Below are 21,161 nucleotides of genomic sequence, written 5' to 3'. Positions count from 1 at the left end.
CCCACTCCCCACCCCCTGTTGTCCCTCCCTTATTTCCCCCCAACAGACCCCAGTGTGTGATGTTCCCCTCCCTGTGTCCATGGATCACACAGTACTTCTAACAGCTCCCCGTGGTTGCTGTCTGAGAGCAGATTGGAGGATTGCTCATGAAGGTAAGGACGAGACATGGATTCTTGCCCCACTTGACCAGACGCAGGATGACTGAGACAATGCATTGACGTTACCTAGTTGGTTTCTTAATGAGGTTAATCGTGTCGGTTATACCTAGCTTACAAGGTTGCTGTGAAGATAAAATAAAATGGTGGCTAGAGATGTGTTTTGAAGAAGCTCAAAGTGAGACACAAATGCAAAAATTAATTTAGGATGGCAAAGCCCCACACAGTGAAGCTTTTGTGGTAATAATTACAACAAAATAGCTACCACTTATTAAATACATATTTTGCAGTTAGTGCTCACAGTCACAATATGAGAAAGGTATTATTGGCCCTAATTCAGAGCTGAGCAAACAGACTTAGTAAGTTAAACAATTTTCCTAAGGTCACAGCTGTCTAGCATTAGAACCAGGATTCAAAGGCAGGTGTGCTGACTCTTTAACCACATCTCAAATCACTCTTCTTACATCGTCAAAGTTTTTCTCTTCATCGATCACTTTTATTGTGAGAACTGCAGAAAGAAAAAGTGCTTAAAATGGTTAACTCATTTTGCTCTCACATCCTGTTTATGAATGTGCCTTAGCTGGACAACTGGAACAATAGCAGATAAGAGCCAAATGTCAACAAGTAAGCAAGTCAAGCTCTTCACTAGACTTGGGAGAGACTGGATAGTATTTTAGCAGTGAAACAGCTGGTTATGATTATTCTGTGTTATTTACATGACACCAAGTAAGTTTGCTTTAAATTTTTTTTCATTTGAATGTTTTGGCAAAAATGCTGTCATCCAGACAAACAGAATAGGGCGGATACACACACACACACATACACACTCACACACACGCACTCACAATGGAATTAGGATATATATTTATATATACTAATTTGGATTTTATATATATATATATGTGTATATATATATATATATCTCCACAGTGGAACTTGGCCTGGTATATATATCCACAATGGAATTGGGCCTGGGTTCTGAGCTTTGGACTATTCATGAGCTTAAATGTACAGCAAAGGGTCAAATATCAGAAATTCTAAGTTGTCATATGCTCCTGTTTCCTTACACCAAACTAAGCCAGTTTTGATGAAAAAAAAAATTGTATGATGTGGAGTGTAGATAAAAGAGCAAACAGACTTCTTTTAATAACATGAGATTTAGGAATTAAACATAGCAGGCAGAAGATCCTGTAGGAATTTCAAGTGATATTTTATGATGGTTCACTAAAGGATGTTTTAAGCCTTGGTTTACATAGCATGCTACTTTATATAGTACTCTTTATTCTTGGGATCCCAGCAAGAGGAGATATTGTATTGATATAGATAATCATCTCTGCTTCCTTCCTATCTGGCCACATGGGAAGGGAATAAACAAAAATAATATCTAGCTTATAGGAAAAGTCAGAAATAAGTTTTAGAAGAGTAAAGGCCAGTACAAAAAGAAATATGATGTAGTGAATATTTTGAGTAGTTAGATCTTATACAATGGATCTCCTAAAAGATAAATACAAGTTGAAAGTATATCTGAATGTTTTAACAGAACTCTTTAAGAATTATTAATGTTATGGCCTTTTCAAGGAATTATCTACCATATTTCATAAAACATCCAAGGATCTTATATTTATTTATCACTTTTTCTTTAGTCACATAATTAGTGGTTGTTCTATTCATTACACATTTATGAAGTAGATGCCAGAGACTTTCGACATTTAAAAGCTACAAAAAGAGTTCTTGCCCTTGGCTACTTAACATTTGGTTGGAGGGGCCAGATATCTAATATGATTGCAGGACAAAAGCAATACAACAACTCAGAAACAAATCCCAGCCTCCTCTGAACAAGGAGGTATAATGGTTTAGAGTTTGTTGTAACCAGATCACTTGCTCTCTAACTTTTTAAATGTTTGTTTCTACTTGAAAAGAAGTACTGATATACGTATATCTACAGCAGGAGGAATTAGTAATAACACAAACACCATCTCGTTCTGCTAAAATATAGTCTAAAGCTATTCTGTTATTTAGCACTACTTATATTAATGAAAAAAAGTTATTTTTTTATTAGTTTCGTAAGACAAGTACTATGAAGATATTGGCCATACGATGTTGAGGCCATAAGCTGGGGAGAGCAGAATTGCAACATTTCACAGAAAAAATAATTACAAGTTCTTGGTTCAATCCAGAGGGGAGTGGGTGGAGATAAAGAACAAAAGAAAGAGAAGAGGCAGTGAGATGAAAGGGAGCTGGTGGTAGGCTAAGGCCCCTGTGATGCTTACATGCTATCCTGAAATAGTTTCCATCCTTGTGACTCAAATTCTTCTTCCTTTGACTCTTTCCTCAAGTGCTGTGTGTAGTATTTTACTCTTTTCAAGGATACTTTGTGCAGAGGAGTAGTTTGTTGTTGCTGTTGTTATTGTTGTTTGTAAGTGTGACTGCCAAAGAAGGAGCTGAGTTTTACACAATGGATCTTAAAGAGGGCACCTAAGGAAGCAGGAGAGAGAGGAGGCCCTGAGAACCTATGGCTAGGAGGAGCTCCCAGAAATGTTAGAGGCTCATTACCATGACATTTTATCCAGGTCTCAGCAGAAAGGAGGAGCAGCTGTCATCCAGTTTATACAAATAAATAAGATATGACCCCCACTGATGGTGTGTATGCGCATGTTCGTGTGTGTGTGTGGCATTTTCATCTAAACCTTGGAGGAAATCATGTTTTGGGATTGGTTGCAGCATGGCAGGTGGGCAACAGAGAGAGGCCTAGCATGAACAAGAACATCTGCAGACACACACATTCTCACACACAGTGTATAAATGAGAATATTTAGGCTACAGCTGAAGATTCATTGTTTCCATATCTCTTCTTTGCCTTGAAGGAATACATTTTAAATTCTTCAATTTGCTGATGATTCAATAAGAAATAAGGCCCCAGATCAGTGATTTTCAAACTTGTTTTTAAACAACAGAATCTTTTCTCCAAAAAAAATCTTATTCCAAACTACAACATGTAAAACAGATAAACTCAGTTGCCCTGGTTAACAGGGTGAAGGTCTTGTCCTTTTGTGCTCCCTCACACCTATCCCTCAGCATTCCTGGGGCTCTATGGAGCACAGCCCCAAAACCACCACCCTAGAACAAGAAAAATGAGACTGTCTCATTGGTCTCCTTTCTTGATTAAAATATGTTGATCTTGCCAGGAGAAATTCCATTCAGAAGTTTGTGCCAGAAAATGAAAATGTCGATGATATCTAGTGCTGGCAAGGGAATGGAAAAATGGGCACACTCAGACACTCTTGGTGAGAGTATACATTTGTGCAGACAGTGCATCAACATTTTAAATATATAAGTGATGTGATCTTACAGTTCTAGAGACTGATGATATAGATGGATTTCTACAAAAAAAGTATATGTACAAGCATATTCATTGTATACAACTGTAAAATCAGAAACAAATAGAAGAACTATTAAACAGATTATGCTACCTCTTTATAATAGAATACTGAGTCATTAAAATGGAAAAGATTTACATATATATAGAAAGATGTCTTTGATACACCATAAAGTGAGAATGCAAGTTACAAAGAATATAGTTAATATAATACTTTTTTTAAAGCAAGCAAATAAAACCCAAATTCTGTGTAAACTGTAAGTACTTTTAATTGCACAGAACAAAACTCCTCTAGAAATAAATTGTCAGTCTCCAGGGGTAGGGTTTACTTCTAGATAAGGAGAATAGAGCTATATAGGTAAGGGGGACATAGACTTTTTACCTTTAGATATTTATGTTGTTTGGATTTTTTACAAAGGACATACAGTAACTTTATAATTTAAAAAGTAGTGATGAGAAAGATTAAAAATAGCACCATAAAATAATTTGCTTGTTTTCAAAAATGGATAGGTTTCTTCTTTTCTGTCAGTAAAGTGCAAATAATGTACCCTGTTTCCCTTTTTTGCCTTGGCTGCCAGGAAATCCAGAGTCAACTTTGAAGCCTGAACCTAGCAGTGGCATTGACCTTTAGATCTAGAATATTTACATTTTCTCTCTCTCTCTCTTTTTTTTTTTGGTCCTACTTTTCTATTCCCAGTTATCCAACTTTTTTCCAAAGCTTTCCAGGCTCTTTTTCCAAAAGAGATTATATAGAAAGAAATGAACTCTGAACCCCTTACTCTCAGCAGACTGCATTTCTTTGTGAGTACCAAACTTTCCAGGGTCAAGTATGAGCTAAGAAGTGAAGCATTTATACTTCATTCAGCTGTGGTTATGCTCACATAGGATTTGAGGTGTCTGAGGGCAAGAATTTGTACTCTTACAGATAAATCAAACACTTGGCTCTACCTTGGGGTTTCACTTTGTACTCCAAATTTAAGAGGTGCAAAGACAGGCAGGGGCCTCATGTGACAAGTCTTATCTTCACTCTGTAGATGATAGGAAACCACTGAAGGTTCTAAAGTAAAGACTTAACTGGATCTGAATCATGTTCGGAAAAACAAAACAAAGCAAAAAACAACTGGCAGAGGAGAAAGTAGACTGGCGCATGGAAAGGCAGAGATGCTCATTAAATACCTGTAAAGTGGTTGGATAATTGAAGGTTAAATGACCAAGGTAATTTTAAGGTCTTCATTTATTGGAAGGGCATGTGCAGCATTTGTTAGTACTACCTGGGTGGATCACTTGGTCTGAACATAGGTTAGTAAGGCCCATATCATAGGGCCAGTTAGATTAAAAACAAAAAAAAAGAAAACGAACATCTAGTTTTGCAGACTCCAATCTTAAATCCAGCAAGCCATTTCATAAGGGAGACTGTAAGCAGCTCAGAGCATAAGACACATTGTGGTTTGAAAGGAAGTGAAGGCCGCAGCTTCCCAGGTAACTTGGCAGGTCACATCTTTATTTGTATACAGAGGAGCCGGTTCTCTTTGCTAAAAGTGATGAAGACACCTCTGCGTCGCTTGGGGTCAGCCTGCTTCAGGCCCTGATTCTGTCACTTATTAACTGTGTGACCTTGAACAACCCCTCAGAGCCGGTTTTTTCATTTGTAAATGGAGAGGCAAAAACACCCACTTGCGCGGGTGGGAGAGTAAAACAGAGAAAGCATGTTAATCCTCAGGGACAAGTGTGACTTATTTTTTATCTTATTAAAAAAATGCAACTATGCAACCCCCTTCACCCCCACCCCACTCAAGAATGCGGTTTTTGTTATTTATTAACTCAAATAGCCTGGGGGGGTGTGCTTTGGGTCTTCTGCACACTGAACATCTTGCAGAACAGCTGGTCGTCTTTTCCCTTTAGATCTGGGGGTGGGGAAAAGGCACAGAGATGATAATCACCTGTCCTGGGATCATACCACGCAGGGAGTGGGGCCATCTCCTTTATTGCCAAAGCCCAGCTCGGCCCCTGACTCTTGCCGGCGTCTATAGCGCTGAACCTACCCCCAAAGGATTTGAGGTTGCAGGCCTGGGCACCATCCCCGCCCCACCCTTCGCGTGCGTGGCCAGCACTCCTGGGCTGTTGCGGGTAATTCCTGTGCAATCCGCAGGGGCGGGTCCCGCATCGCCGCTTCAGGCCTGCGGGCTCTGAGGGTCCTGCCCGCTGCTGAGCAGGCGTTGCAGGAATCAGTGACTCAAAAGCGTCGCCAAGTTAATACTGGTATTATGTGTGGATTATATTTTAAATGCATTGGAATCAGGGACTTCGTGGTTAAAACAAAGTCCTTATTAAAGCTTCCTCCACCGTGCCTAACAAATATGGGGGTTCTCAGCTCCTTTCTGTCCCTGCGCAGCCCAAGAAGTCCCTTGGCTGGGCGTGGCAAGATGGAGAAGGGAGAAATAATCCAGGTTCTAATGAAAAATCTTGTCCTCACGACTGGTAGGTACAGTCGCTGTCAACCCGCAGTTCTCCCAAAAGGCGGGGTCTTCCTTCTGCTCAGTCTGCTCCCTCTCTCCTCGCTTCCGCATAGGACGCGGGAGGTGGGAGCCGCCGCCCACGCTGTGTCAGGTTGTCCCCCAGTGCGCGTGCTGTGGGTTTCTGCCGCGTGACTCACCCGTGCCCCTCGCTCCCGGGTGAACAGCAGAAGCGGGTAGGGGAGAGCGCACTGCCCTAATACGGGCATGGGGTCCCCACTCCCAACTCCGTCCCCGCCGCCAACTCCACCTCCAAAATCCAGCCTTCGCCGAGCCATGGGCGCTAGCCAGTTTCTCTACTTGGCAGCAGGTGGTGTGGGAGTGCGAAGGAAGGGAAGGATGCGGCGAAATCAAAGTACTTTTGTAGGTCAAAGTTATTCCTGGGGTGTCCTTGGCTTCAGGGGATGGGCCAACTCCTTGAAAAGTGTGGTTGTGTGAGAACAAATACACACACGCATTTTTCTGGGGCCAGTGTCAAAGGGATCAGTGACTCAAACATGTTAATAAATTAAAATAAATATTATGTGTAGCTTCTATTGCAAATGCATTGAGATCAGGGACTTGATAGTTAAAATAAACATACCCGTCCCCCCACCCAAAAAAGTTCATTTAAACCTCTTTTGGGCGGGGTGAAGTGACTCACTGTAATCCCAGCATTTTGGGAGGCTGAGGTGGGCGGATCACAAGGTCAGGAGTTCAAGACAAGCCTGGCCAATATGATGAAACCTCATCTCCACTAAAAATACAAAAATTAGCCAGGCGTGGTGGCGGGCGCCTGTAGTCCCAACTACTCAGGAGGCTGAGGCAGGAGAATCGATTGAACTCAGGAGGCCTAGGTTTTAGTGAGCCAAGATCAAGCCATTGCACTCTAGCCCCAGCAACACAGTGAGACTCTGTCTCAAAACAAAACAAAACAAAACAACCTCTTTTCACCATGCCTGACAAATATGGGGGTTCTCAGCTACTTTTCCCTTTTCAAATATAAATCTGTAAGGAGTAGTCTTCTTAAAGATCGCTGAGGCCTGTGATAGGTCATCTTCACCTTTGCTGATGTGTCCTGCTTTAACATTTCTGGAAATGTGTATTTACTGTACAGAACAAACTCTATTATCTTATTGCTTTCGATAGCAGATGAGAAAAATGGGAAAGAATGTATATTTATAGGGTCCAACCATATGCCAGGCACCTTTTAGAGGGTCTTTTTTCATCTCTGTATCTTCAATCCTCATTTCACATATGAAGACATGGAGGCAAAAGAGATCAAATAACCTGCCCAAAGTCACGATATTTGAATCTAGACCTCAAAACACTTTGGATTCAAAGCCAATACCTATTCTACTCTGCCAAGAGTTCCCTGAAGGGAAAATTGTAATTACTTGTGAAATTTACATTTTAATACTAAAACATTTTAAGCCCACCACCCCACCCCTCTTTAAATAGGGTTTGTACTGTCTCATAACTCATCAGTATACAGGAGATGGCATCGCGTTACTTCCACTTAATACCTCTGGTCTCTGGTCTCGCCTCTTCTGGGGATCCCTCTCTTCAGTGGAGCCTCTTCCATGCCAAAGATATGGGACTTAAAGGACTTTCTACCACTGCACCCTGCAGTGGTAGAAAGCAAAGCAGTTTGACGTCTCACAGTACCCAGATTAACCTCTGCCTACTCTACCCTCTTGCATGTATGCTTGAGTGGCATTATTAAAGGTCCCCTTCTGTCACTTTAGCTTTGACGTATACCAAGTCTCTGGAAGGGGATGGGGTAAAACAAAATTTGTTTTGTTAAGTATTTTTTGAAGGAGTGTATGGATATGAGAAAATGAATACAGTGGGAGAGGATGTCCTAACTTTAAACTCAAAAGCTGGAATTTAGATTTATGTGTTAAACTGGTTACATTGGTTATCTATTCTTATGTGGGAAAAGGGATTCCTGAGGAAGCCTTTAAGGGATAATACATCTTGAAGAAAGATTGATGCAGGCAAACTTGACCCAGTGACAAAATCTGAGTGACAGGAAGGGAGGAGAATGTACATCTTAGCGTTTGCCACCAGGGAGTGACTCCCCTGGTGGTCAGTTTGGTCAATATCCAAGAATCTCAAGAGAATAGAATCATATCCACCTTGGGTAATAGCTGTCCCTACACCAATCAACTCTGACCAAAATATAGGATCATGTAAGGACATGTGAGGAATGAGGTGGGCCATGCAGAGGGGCTTCTGGAGAAGAAGAGGAAGTGCTGAGCAGGAATCTCTTAGATGTTTCCCAATTAAGGCTCTAGCAGAAGCCATACCTGGATCTGAAGGTTAGCTGTCATTGCCAGCCAATGCACTGACTTCATCAACAGTACATTTGAATAAGCATAAAAGAGGTATAATTGGTTCTAAAAAGGTTGTTTAAAAAGCCAACAGTGTTCTGAGTTAAGATAGTGAATTGAAGGTATGTATAGTAGTCCCCTCTTATCTGCAGTTTTGCTCTCTATGGTTTTAGTTGCTCCAGTCAACTGCAGTCTGAAAATATTAAATGGAACATTCCAAAAATAAACAATGATAAGTTTTAAATTGCATGTCTTTCTGAGTAGCATAATGAAATCTTACCCTGTTTCATTCCGTCCAGCATGGAACGTGAATTATCTGTTTGCCCAGCATATTCATGCCGAATATGCTACCTGCCTACTAGTCCTCAACATCCCCAGCTCCTGACATCCAACTATCAACATCGTCATGACTTAATGAACTAGAATCACCTGAAGCAGATGATTCTCCTTCCTACTGTCAGAAGGTCAATAGCGGCCTAATGCTATATCACAATGCCTACATCACTCACCTCACTTCATCTTATCATGAAGGCTTTTTTACATCTCGTAGCCTCACAAGAAGGGTAACTACAGTACAATAAGATGTTTTGAGAGAGACATTCAAGTAACTTTTATAATAGTATATAATTATTCTTAGTTATTTCTATTAATCTCCTGTGCCTGACTTACAAATTAAACTTTATCATAGGTATGTATAGGAAAAAAATATAGTTTATATAGGGTTTAGTACTCTCTATTGGTTTCAGATATCCACCAGGGGTTTTGGAACATATGCCCTACAGATAAGGGAGGACAACTGTATCTAATTTCACTTTCTCCCGAAGTACCTAAAACCACATTAAGTAAATTTTTACAAAAGACAAACATTCCAGTGTAGGAAAAATAGGAAAGATGATAAGAGCAACACAATGTTGGAAGCTGGAAAGCAGATGAACAAGCCAAAAAAGCTGAGTTCTAAGCTGGCTTGAAACCACAGAATCTTCAAAAAGCTCAGGAATTGGCAGCATCAGGTACACCTGGGAATTAAATAAAGAAGAAAAACAACTTGAGAAACAATTGGATTCCTAGCTGCCTATTTACTCTTCATGGTGCTAGGTGACTGTTCCTCCCCTGTCCCAACAGAAGTCTGGAGTTTTTGTGTTTATAGGTATGGTTGAGAGCAGGACTTCCTACTGAGGGGAGAAATGAGTTCATATATTCTGACTCCCACCCCTTTTCTTTCACCTGTTTCTCAGTCAAGCCCTCATCTACCAGGCAGGAGATCAGAAAATTCTCTGAGGAATCTGACCAGAACAAGGAAAAAAGAAAAAGTAAAGACACTCACTTCAGAGGTCTGCCAAGAAACTGTACATCTGGATTATCCTTAAGTTCAAAGTCAACAAGCCCTGCCCACTTGTCTACTGCTTTTAATCAGCATTTTTTAGTGCAGAAAACCAAGGACTACCAATTGATATGGTTTGGCTGGGTCCTCACCCAAATCTCACACTGAATTGTAATTCCCATAATTCCCACATATTATGGAAGGGATCAGGTGGAGATAATTGAATAATGGGGGTGGTTTCTCCCATTCTGTTCTCATGAGAATGAGTTAGTTCTCACGAGATCTGATGGTTTAATAAGGGGCTTCCCCACCCCACCCCCCTTCCCTGGGCATTTCTTCTTCTCCTTCCTGCCTCTTGTGAGAAAGGACATGTTTGTTTCCCCTTCTGCTATGATTGTAAATTTCCTGAGGCCTCCCCAGCCCTGCAGAATGGTGAGTCAATTAATTCTCTTTCCTTTATAAATTACCCAGTCTCGGGTATGCTCTTAGAGCAGAAGGAGAATGAACTAATACACCAGATATCTGAGAATAGTCCCCACTGAAAAAGATAGAGATCTAAATAAATACAAGGAAAAGGCAACATGAAGCAATAGAGACTATGCAGGGAGAGGAAAACAAACAAGATTTACCATATCCTCAGAAAAGAGACAAATACTGCATACATGAAAGAAAATAGAATGGTATAAAAAAGATCATTTAGAGAATAAAAAGAGCTCTTAGAAATTTAAAAAAAGTCATTGCCGGGCGCGGTGGCTCAAGCCTGTAATCCCAGCACTTTGGGAGGCCGAGGCGGGTGGATCACGAGGTCGAGAGATTGAGACCATCCTCGTCAACATGGTGAAACCCCGTCTCTGCTAAAAATACAAAAAATTAGCTGGGCATGGTGGCGCGTGCCTGTAATCCCAGCTACTCAGGAGGCTGAGGCAGGAGAATTGCTTGAACCCAGGAGGCGGAGGTTGCGGTGAGCTGAGATCGCGCCATTGCACTCCAGCCTGGGTAACAAGAGCGAAACTCTAACTCAAAAAAATAATAATAATAAATAAATAAATAAATAAAGTCATGAAGTTAAATTTAAAAGACTAGAATGTAAGATTAAAACTTTTCTCAGAAAGTGGAAGGTTAAGGATTTTTCAGAAAGTAGAACAAAGAGTAGACAGAGGAGAGAAAGGGTAAGGAAATGAGAGGTCTGTTCTAGAAGGTTCACTATCCAAATTATAAGAGCTCCAGAAAACACAAATGGAGCAGAAAAAATTGTCAATGAAATAATTCAATAAAATTTATCAGTACTGATGAACAGCAATTGCTAGAACTAAAGGGCCTATATGGATGAAAACGACCCTGATAAAGGCATATTGTAAATTTTTAGAACTCTGGGGAAAAAAGAAAATTACGTAAGCTTCTAGAAAGGCATAAACAAGTCACACACACAAAGTTAAGAATGCAAATAATTTTAGACTCTCAGCAATGCACTATAAACAAGACAAGGGAGCAATATCTTTAAAATACTGAAGGAAAATTATTTCCAAGCTAGAACTTTATACCCAGCCAAACCATCAATCAAACAGGGCTAGTGAATTATACAGTTCCAGGGAGCAATATTCAGAATGCAGTGTTACACAATAAAGTGGCTCACATTCAAGAATGAGGATAGAACAATGACATTTTCAGGCATGCAAGTCTCAAAAACTTATTTCCCAGGCACCCTGTCTCAAAGAAATGACTGGGGAGTGTGTTCCACTAAAGAAAAGGAATAAACTAGGAAACAGGAAGACATGAGATATATACAGGGCTGACTTTGTGGATGTTAACCCATATAGTCACACAGGATTCTGCGCATAGAAGGACCCCATACTTGGTTTAATACTCTGCTGTTGTCATCTTGAAATTCTTATAAATTTTAAACAAGACACCCCAGGTTTTCATTGTGCACTGGACCCCACAAATTATGTGGTCTGATCTTGGATACAATAAGCATATGATCCAGCCCAGGTGAAAGGCAAAAGGAATCCCCATAAGGACAGTGAAGAGAAATTCCAGGACAGCTATCAACAGACAGAGGGCAACTGTTCCAGAGAGGGGCATGAGACTCAAGAGACAGACATGTTGGTGGCTGTCATAGCCAAGTTTCCACAGCTATTTTACTCTCTTTTTCAACCCCAGGATAGAATGCTTGAGTGAGCTTGCCCAGATTCTTACTGTGTCATGACCATTTGCTAAAAAAGCTCCAGCTCTCTGTTCCATATCCTGCTGCTTGCCTTAGTTGAGACATCCGTTGCACCTCACCAGGGTTTCTGCTTAAACCTGCATCTGAGAGCTGGAGGCGAGTTAGGAATATAGAGAGCATCCCTTACCCTCTGACCATATTTCTGCCTGACTTCAATACCAGACTCACCTAGGAACATTGCCAGGTGCTCAGACTCCATAGAGCCCTGTGTTTCCTAGGACTGGTGTATGACCTTGCCCACTAACTTCCCCAGAAAGGGGTCTCATAAATGCTTAAAGAAGCGGATGCTGAGGTTTCAACTAATAGAACTTTTTTTTTTAACACAATTACTAAAATTTCAAAACTAATAAACACATTGTTTAGGTATATAAATATAGGTGGTAAAACCATAAAGAAAGCAGGAAATGATTAACATGAAAGTGCAAATTTTTAAAAGTGCAAATTAATGTTAGCCTCTGGATAATCACGGATGGGATGTAAACAGAGGAAAGATTTTTGGAGGCAGGTGCATGGGACTTGTTAATATTTTATTCTTAAGCTAGGTTAGGTAGTGAGTGCATGGGTATTGGGCTTTTTATGATTTTTGTTTTTTGGGTCTTTTTTTAAGATCAGGTCTCACTCTGTCACCCAGCCTGGAGTGCAGTGGTGTGATCTCAGCTCACTTCAGTCTCCACCTTCTGGGTTCAAGCAGTCCTCCCACCTCAGCCTCCCAAGTAGTTGGGATTACAGGTATGCAGCACAGTGCTTGGCTAATTTTTTTTTTTTTTAAATTTTTGGTAGAGACAGGATTTTGCCATGTTGCCCACGCTGATCTCAAACTCCTGAGCTCATGCAATTTGCCCACCTCAGGCTCCCAAAGTACTGGGATTACAGGCATGAGCCACCATGCCTGGCTGGTATTGGGTTTTTAATTCTTCTTTAAATTGTACCTATATTTTAATAAACTCTTCTAAGGTCAGTAAAAAATAAAGTAATGAATGTCAGTGCCATTATCATAGGATAAACTTCATCAACATCCAATTTGGCCCTTTTGCCACATCAGTCTATATGGTCCTTTTATCATGGAATTTTGAATAAAAGACCTCAGACCATCTAGTCCAACCTTCTTTTTATTTGTAACCATTATTATTTTAACTGGCTTTTGGTATATGCTCTTATTGTATAAGTTGCAATATACATTTATAAGTTCATATTGTTTAAGGTGTGTGATGAGTTACCAGACTCTCCTTGTTTTCTGGTGGTGGTTCTGCATTTTTCCTTCATCTGAGTTCTTTATCTTTTCTAAAGGCATGCTCAAGATTTTCTTCATCAGCCTTGATAATTTCATTTCACTTAAATATGGAGGTGGGATGAGGGAGGTGAAAAATGAAGGAGCCATAAAATGTCTTTTACCACCAACATTCTACTGCCTTTACTTCTCTCCCAGAATGTATTCATTTGGGTTTATTCAGTTCAATGCAAAGAGCTTGGGGGTGCAGGATCTTTTTGCCAAATTGGATATGAGCTGACTCACTGACATATTTCTCAAGTGTTCTATTGGTTCAATGAGTAATATCCTGGAAGAAATATGAGTTATTGTTAATCATAATTATTCCTTCACCTTTCCTGGAATGCCTTTGAAGGCACCAGGCATCAGAAGTATCTGTCATCAAAAGCTCTTTTGTCTGCAGTTTCTGTGATTGCATTCAGCTTGTTCACGGCAGAGAGAGGCTTTTTCCTAAGATGATGGCTTCCTTTCTCTAAAAGGTATCCACTATTTAGCCCACCTGCAGAAAGGAAGTTGGCATAGGTTCTGAAGAGCCAATCAATCCCTTAGCTGTTCTTCTTGGGCAAGTGACCCTTTCTTGGTAGATCGAGAATTTCACCACAATTGTAGAAATTGAGTAACTTGTCAGCTGGTCATTTGTAACCAATAAACTGAAAAGATTATCCACCTTTACTTACATTTTGGATAGATAGACAAAATCTGTAATTCGGGAGTTGTGTCTTCAGGGCTGACTGTACTGTGGAATCACATCTGGACAAGATTTTGCTGTCGTTCTTGGCATTCCTAGACGGAATAAAAGGCATGAAGAAATTAGAAATCTAAACCAGAACCATGCCTATTAATATAGTTGTCTTCATGTTATGAGTGAAACATAAACTGAAGCACTGAGGTAAGAGGAATGTTAGTTGTGACTTCTTTTGTCTGCAAAGGATGGAAACTCTTTGGTACAGGCTTAATAAAAAAGGTACTTACAGGGATGCAAGAGAGTCATAGAAGCCAAGGAAAGAAACGCGGTTTTCCATCAAGATGGGGTTGGACCCAGGAATTAGAAGGACCCAGGGACTCCTTCTTAACTCTGCTCCTCTTTGTACATGAACATCTCTTTGTAACTCAACTTTTTTTTGCTTCTCAACACAGTCACTCTTGTGTTTGTTTTATGTTAGTCAGGATAGTCTAGATTATGCTGAAGTAAGAAATAAATGCTATCCAGGAGCGAAGGCTCACTCCTGTAATCCCAGCACTTTGGGAGGCCGAGGCTTGAGGATCCCTTGAGGTCAAGAGTTTGAGAACAGCTTGGCCAACATGGTAACATCCTGTCTAAAAATTATCCAGGCATGGTTGGTGCACACCTATAATCTCAGCTCCTCGAGAGGCTGAGGCATGAGAATTGCTTGAACCCAGGAGGAGGAGGTTGCAATGAGCTGAGATCATGCCACTGCACTCAAGCTCGGGTGGTGGAGTAAGACTCTGTCTCAAAGGAAAAAAAGAAATCTTAAACCATGAAGATGTTTTTCCTAACTCATGTCACAATTTTTTATGGACTGAGCAACGTTTCTCCATCATATTACTCTGTGATTTAGAACATGTGGCCTCCAAGGTCACTGTGGTAGGGAAGCAGAAAGTGAAAAGAGATGAGAAATATTTTCAACATCCAGGCCTAGAATTATCTTATAATCACTTCTATCTGTTTCCCATTGGCTAGAAATTAGTCACATGGCCTTAACCTAACTGCAAGGAGAACTGGGAAATGAGATGAGCATTGGGAAGTCAGTGAGCTCTAACTATCTCAGTCACATATCACGTTTCCAATCAGCAGAAAACCCAGACCAATTAGTCCAGACTATTTGTTTTCTGAGTTTGTTTCTATTTGTTCAAACTCTGAATTCCTAGGAAAGAGACTCTTGCCCAGCCTTGGTCAGATGTCTACTCTGACCAATCTGCTCTGTCTCAGAGGCAGGATCATGCTGAACAGAATGGCTGCCAGGATCCCATCACTTTTAACTTATGGCTCAAATGTGGAAGAGAACGGCAGCACTCAGAAAGGGTAGGCTTTTCAGACAGTCGTTAGTGTCCACTACATAGAAGCATGTTTTATTTCTGGAGCCTCTGAGAATCAGTCTTATGCTATTTATGCTGTTTCTCAATAACGGTTTCTGTATTTTAGGGAATACCTTATTTTAAACATGAAAGGAGCATAGTGAACCTGCTTAGAGGAGTTAGGACTTAACTGCTTTTCCCTCTAGAAAACTATTCACAACACCTACCTTTGGAAATAAGGTACCTGACTTGTGAGGATGGTTACCAGACTTACAAATGTGGAAGCCATTTTTCCAATCTCAGCTGAGAGCTGCTACTAGAACACAAAGGTAGCACCACTGGGGTTCCTCCAAATGGATCCCCCAGTGGTAGTCATTAGGATTGTTCCAAAGATTCTCATTCTTTTCTCTTTCTGGATATGTTGTAAGATCGCACACCTCTGACTCCTTTGTAATTAGATGTGGGCATATGACTTGCTTTGACCAATGAAATGGAAATAGAAGGGACATGTGTTGCTGGTAGGCAGAGGCTTTAGGACCCCCTTCATGATTCATTATACTTTCTTCTCCCTGCTCAGCTGACTGTAGAAGCGTATATTGATATGGAGTAGCTCGGCCCAGATCTCCCTGCCTACTCATGCTGGACATCTAGCATGAGCAAATGATGAACTTTTTGTTGTGTTGAACCACTGAGACTGGGGCTATTTGTTACTGTAGATAACCTGATCCATCTAACCACTCTATCCTCATATGCAGCCATCTATACCACAAGGGACCCTCACCAATATACATAACCATCTGTGGCAATCCTGCTCTAAATAGAGTGCCCTTCCTTCTCTACACTATCCCTTAAAGGACGAGTTCTATGATTTATACCAGCTTGGCAGTAATTTTCATACTTGAGTTCATTTGCATGGCACCTTATTGCAAAATCCATAGGAATGATAGGGCCATGGGTATTTTAAGTGGGAAAGTCTTTGAATTTGGAGGACTACAGGATAGATTATATTTGAAATAAATATTTAGACACTCCTCACTGCTGTCACCTTCCAGAAGGATAGGCTGATTCACTATGCTTACCGCAGGCTGCCTGCCACAGACCATGCTTTGTTAGAGATTAGATGAAGATGAAGTGCTAAATAGAGAACAAGGAAGAGCATGAGACATTGCTGTAGTTCAGTGCAAACAAAGCCTGCTTGTCTGTCTGCAACAACTGTAGCATCCTTCACAGGCTCCAGACTAATGAGCCACATTTTAACTCACTTTCTAACAAGCTTTGTTTAAGATGTTCTGAGGTCAAATCAAGAAACAGGTAGGATTACTTATTAAAGAACCAAATTTTACTTTAGTCACTAAAGATAAGAGACTTAAAGAGATGTGTAGCAGTAAAGAGGAAATTCTAGGGTTCCTTCAATACAAGTAGGATGTGGCATACGACCAGACAGGTTTTCTAAAAATCTTTTTTTTTTTGAGACGGAGTTTCGCTCTTGTTACCCAGGCTGGAGTGCAATGGCGTGATCTCGGCTCACCGCAACCTCCGCCTCCTGGGTTCAGGCAATTCTCCTGCCTCAGCCTCCTGAGTAGCTGGGATTACAGGCACGCACCACCATGCCCAGCTAATTTTTTATATTTTTAGTAGAGACGGGGTTTCACCATGTTGACCAGGATGGTCTCGATCTCTTGACCTCGTGATCCACCCGCCTCGGCCTCCCAAAGTGCTGGGATTACAGGCGTGAGCCACCGCGCCCGGCCCTAAAAATCTTAAGTAGTAATGGCACAAGCCAAGGAGTGCCTTGAAGACACCAGAGATGAAGGTAAGCAGTGAAAACTGCCTGAGATTAGCGAAAAAAAAAAACAAAGCGGCCCCTTGACTGAAGTCCTAAACCTACACACTTGATTGTACCTCTCCTTCTCAGCGTTGCCCGGAACACTTATTCCTCAACTTGACTTTAAGACTCCCAACTGATGATATTGGCACTTCTTCAAAAAGGTTTAGGATCTTCTTTGTGCATGCTGTCCTAACTCTGGTCATCTGCCTTTGGGATCAGCCGCAGGTCTGTCTTCAGCTCAGGGCCCCAGGCAGCCCACAGCCTGTGTACAAGTGAGAATGGATGTCCCATCTTCCGTGCAGATGCAGCCATGAGTCAAGATACTGTATTCATTCTGGAGAATAGAACACAGACTAGGACTGTGGTCTGACCCTGAGATACAGGGTCCAACCTGAGGTACAGAGCCCAACCTGCACACCTGTACCCAAAAGCCTTGCTCATTTGCCCGCTACCCTTGAGTTCTTTCATTGTTAAGCCTAGGAGTTGCAGTGTACAACAGTTTGGAACTTGGCACACAGTTTCCCAAAATTGCTTTGATAAGGAGGAGGAAGAGGTGGGGGAAAAGAAGAATAATAACAAAAATTGTTATAATTATTGTTCATCAGTAATATGATTATTAATCACTATTGCAATTAGGTTTCTAGTATATTCCTTGAAAGGCCAATTTATTGAATAATATTGATGAACTCTCATACTAATAATATAAGTTTAAATTTTTATTGCTGGGTGCAAGGGCTATAAACTCAAAACTAAAATGGAAAGAGAAGGAGATGAGGAAGAAGAGAGGGCAAGAGGGCAGAATGTTAATGCTTTCTTGCTTGGGCCACATGTTAAAATTAGTGATGTTTGCTTTGGGCATTTTTCTACCTCATTTTACACCTTTCCTAGGAGGTCCTGTGACCTGATTGTACACACACACACACACACACACACACACCCCATCCCACTTGTAGAAGTATGCCATGTTCTAGAATTATCTACTTTTCTTTCCCCAGCAAACAAAATTCTATCTAGTTGGTACAGCTGGTTTGTAAGAAGGAAAGCAATCTGGCTGAACAAAAACCATATTAAGATGAGAATGACGGATGATCACATTGCTCTCCTGGAGGCTTTTTCTTCCTCGTTTTTGTTTTCTTTGTTATTTGTTTGATTTCAAGGGAATGCTTACCAAAAAGAAGGCCCGTTCTTAGCTGGATGTTTGCTTCTAAAAACAGCTCCCCAGAGCTCTTCCTGCTTCGTATAATTTCTTTCCTTTCTCACTTATGAACTTCTGATTTTCTCGAGCCTCTAATTTTTTCTACAGTGATTCCCTTACAGGAAAAGTAGGGACCCTGGTGGTGGGGTGATCTTAGGGAGAGAGAAATGGAATAGAGGTTGTACTCATTGTTTAGTTAGGGACTACACATACTAGGTATGAGGCAAGTTCTGAGGCTAGTTTTAGGAGGCCTTTGTGGGTATCATACATCCACACCTGACAGCGGAACACACTCCAGGGGCTCAAAATCCTTGCCAAAAACTGGTGTTTTCTATAGTAAGTGGGACATTGGCAATTAGATTCAAGTCAAACATGAATCAATGAGAGCAGTACAGTGTGCATAATATTACTGTCAGTGTATCGTTAGCTGACATTGAATTGCATGAAATTTTACATGAAGGGAAATTAGCTTTCTAATTAAATGACTTTGTGGTGAATAGCATTGTTCTATAGTGAACACTAAGTGAGCTAATGATGTCCCACTTTAAAACAAAGGATGATGTGGGAAGAGAAGGTTGTATTTTAATGGATCCCAATTATGCCTGAGTCACTATTAACAGAGGTTAATAAAGACAGACTCATTCTTAGAATATAGACCTCACAGGCTATAGAAAGCACTAAGATTATGATCTTGAAATGTGAGACAAAAGTGAATGCATGATTTTAATTCATATTTCAGGACTTTAGTAGGAAATCATTCAAATTACATATCAAAAGACGTCTGCTAGAGTTTCCCCAGCAACTTGCCTCCCCTTCATTTGCACAAATATAAAAGGAATGTGCTGTTCTTTTTCTTGTTCGTTTAAAAACAGAAATTGGAAGAACTTATTGAGAGTATATGAGACAAGAAAGCTCAAGAACAGTTAGAGGAATTGTCTTCTTGGAATCAAGTTTCGTTTGGGGAAGGGCTTACTCAGCGAGTCCTGCCACTCTGGTCCTCAGTGCTCTCCAGAGAGACCAATGTCTGCAGGCTGCTCAGTGGGAGGGGTGAGCAACGTCACAGGTCTCCAAGTCCAAACAAAGGAGCCCTACAATGGCTATTTTGTTTTCTTCTTTGCCAAAGAACAAGGCTAAAGAATATGCTACTCGTGATTAATTCTGGAGAAAAAAATTCCATGCGACTAGAATTTTTTCCAAGATTTAACACAAAAACAGTATTTTCAACCCATATTCAAAATCTTCTTAGGACAGCTGATATTGTGGACAGTGCTTAGGAGAATGTGCTATTTGTTCTCACTCTTTTCCAGGCCTAGTCATCATGGTAAAGTTCAAGGCCAACAAAAGACAAATGCAGAGGTGAGGCTGCCCCTGGACAAAAGGCGAGTGGGCAGCCCAGGGTGGAACACAGAAGGAGTGAGGGGTGAAGGAGGCAGCTCAACACTTGCGAGCTGTGGGACCCTGGACGAGTAGCTTAACCTTATGGAGCTCAGTCTCATTACCTGTGAAATGGGAGATGGGACTAGATTAGGGGTCCCACCCTCCTGTGAGGCCTTTCCTGATTACCCCAGCTGTAGTTCTACTTCCTTTTCAACACTCCATCTCAAACTCCCTAACTATGACGTTTTATTGGGCATAATACAGGTTTCCATTTTATCAGCAACTGTAGAATTTCTGTCCTGGTGTGTGTACATTGCAGATCATTCCTTCTGTGGATAGCTGAGGGGGAAAAAAAGAAATGGAGGTTAAAAATAGAAAAGGCACTAAAACAGAGATGAAGAGATTTTTGAAATAAAGATTTGGGCAGGACCAAGGAAGACAAACAGTAATAATCCTGGGCTTTGAAAGTACTTTCAGCAGCATCTGTGCGGAGAAAAGGGGAGAGATACATGTTCCTGGTATAGTTAGCAAGGGCACATCCAAGCTGCAAAACTCTGGGTATCAGAAGAGATCAATTCTCAAAGGCTTTTCCATCTCAAGCCTCCAAACATATCCCTCAGACCCAGATATTTAGGAAGCAAGGCCCAGGTTGTGGGAGTCAAACTGTCTTAGGCTGGGGCCTCCCAACATGCAGACTCTTAAGGATTTTAATGTGAGTAGTGTATTTAGATATGATCCAAAGAAATCAATGCAGAGTATTAACACATCATTGCTGTGGTCAACTGGGGCTCCATCCCTCTAGAGATCCCTGAAACACCGTGACGTGCCCTCCTCTGAGTTGGTCCTCCTGAGGAGTGAGAGCTGGTACACCCATCACTAACTCTTTTGTTCCCAAAGCCATTAACTCTCCAGTACTTCTAGACTATTCCTGACCAAGTTTGCTCCTGCAGCCAGAAAAAGCCTGTAGACAGAATCACAGATACTTGCGTAAGAGGCCCTTAATGTATAAGGGATATGGGCAGGACAATGGTGTGTCTGATGCAAAGCACCAAGTCATAAAATAAGAAAGACCATGAATGTTCAGAGGAAGACTAACCTCATCAAGAACTCTTCTCACTATGGATATTTTTAGCAATCCTACAGAATCATTTATAAATATCTTATTGAAACTGTGGAAAAGAAGGTCCTGAAAAGTATCTTTCTAGTGAGCATAAAATGGTAAAGGGTTGACTATCCATGTTGTAGTCATGATTACTGATTTTAGATGTTTGAAACTCATATTTTCTTTAGTATAAGAAAACACATTTCTAATGTCTTTCAGAAGTGTACTTCAAACATTATTTCCCCTAAGCTGATTCTCACCATATGGGTTTAAATTCTTGAACCACAAATTTCTGGACAAAAAGTTCTTAAGGACATGATCTCCATAGCTGAAGAGCACTATTGTATAACCTTTTGTTATTTCATTTTTTTTTTACTTATATTGTTGAGAATTAGAGAATGAATTCTTTAGCTACGATGCTGCAGTTCTCCGACCGCCTCACAGCACCCAG

General features: G+C 40.9%; 1 protein-coding gene and 1 long non-coding RNA gene across 2 annotated transcripts in view; one reads left to right on the top strand and one right to left on the bottom strand.

The window, feature by feature from the left end:
* Positions 1–21,161, top strand: part of EHBP1 (EH domain binding protein 1) — a 560,843-nt gene that overhangs the window by 97,988 nt on the left and 441,694 nt on the right. The gene's annotated exons all lie outside the window — the stretch shown is intronic.
* The window catches only part of LOC141584571 (uncharacterized), a 63,158-nt gene continuing 55,722 nt past the window's right edge, over positions 13,726–21,161 (bottom strand). Inside the window, exon 3 of the long non-coding RNA XR_012517686.1 lies at positions 13,726–13,954. This is a non-coding gene — a long non-coding RNA (uncharacterized LOC141584571). The remainder of the gene's footprint in view (positions 13,955–21,161) is intronic.

This window comes from Saimiri boliviensis, chromosome 1, assembly GCF_048565385.1.
Source record: "Saimiri boliviensis isolate mSaiBol1 chromosome 1, mSaiBol1.pri, whole genome shotgun sequence".
NCBI classification, from domain to species: domain Eukaryota; kingdom Metazoa; phylum Chordata; class Mammalia; order Primates; family Cebidae; genus Saimiri; species Saimiri boliviensis.
The sequence above is the reverse complement of the archived record's forward strand: the minus strand, read 5'-3'. Positions and strand labels throughout refer to the sequence as shown.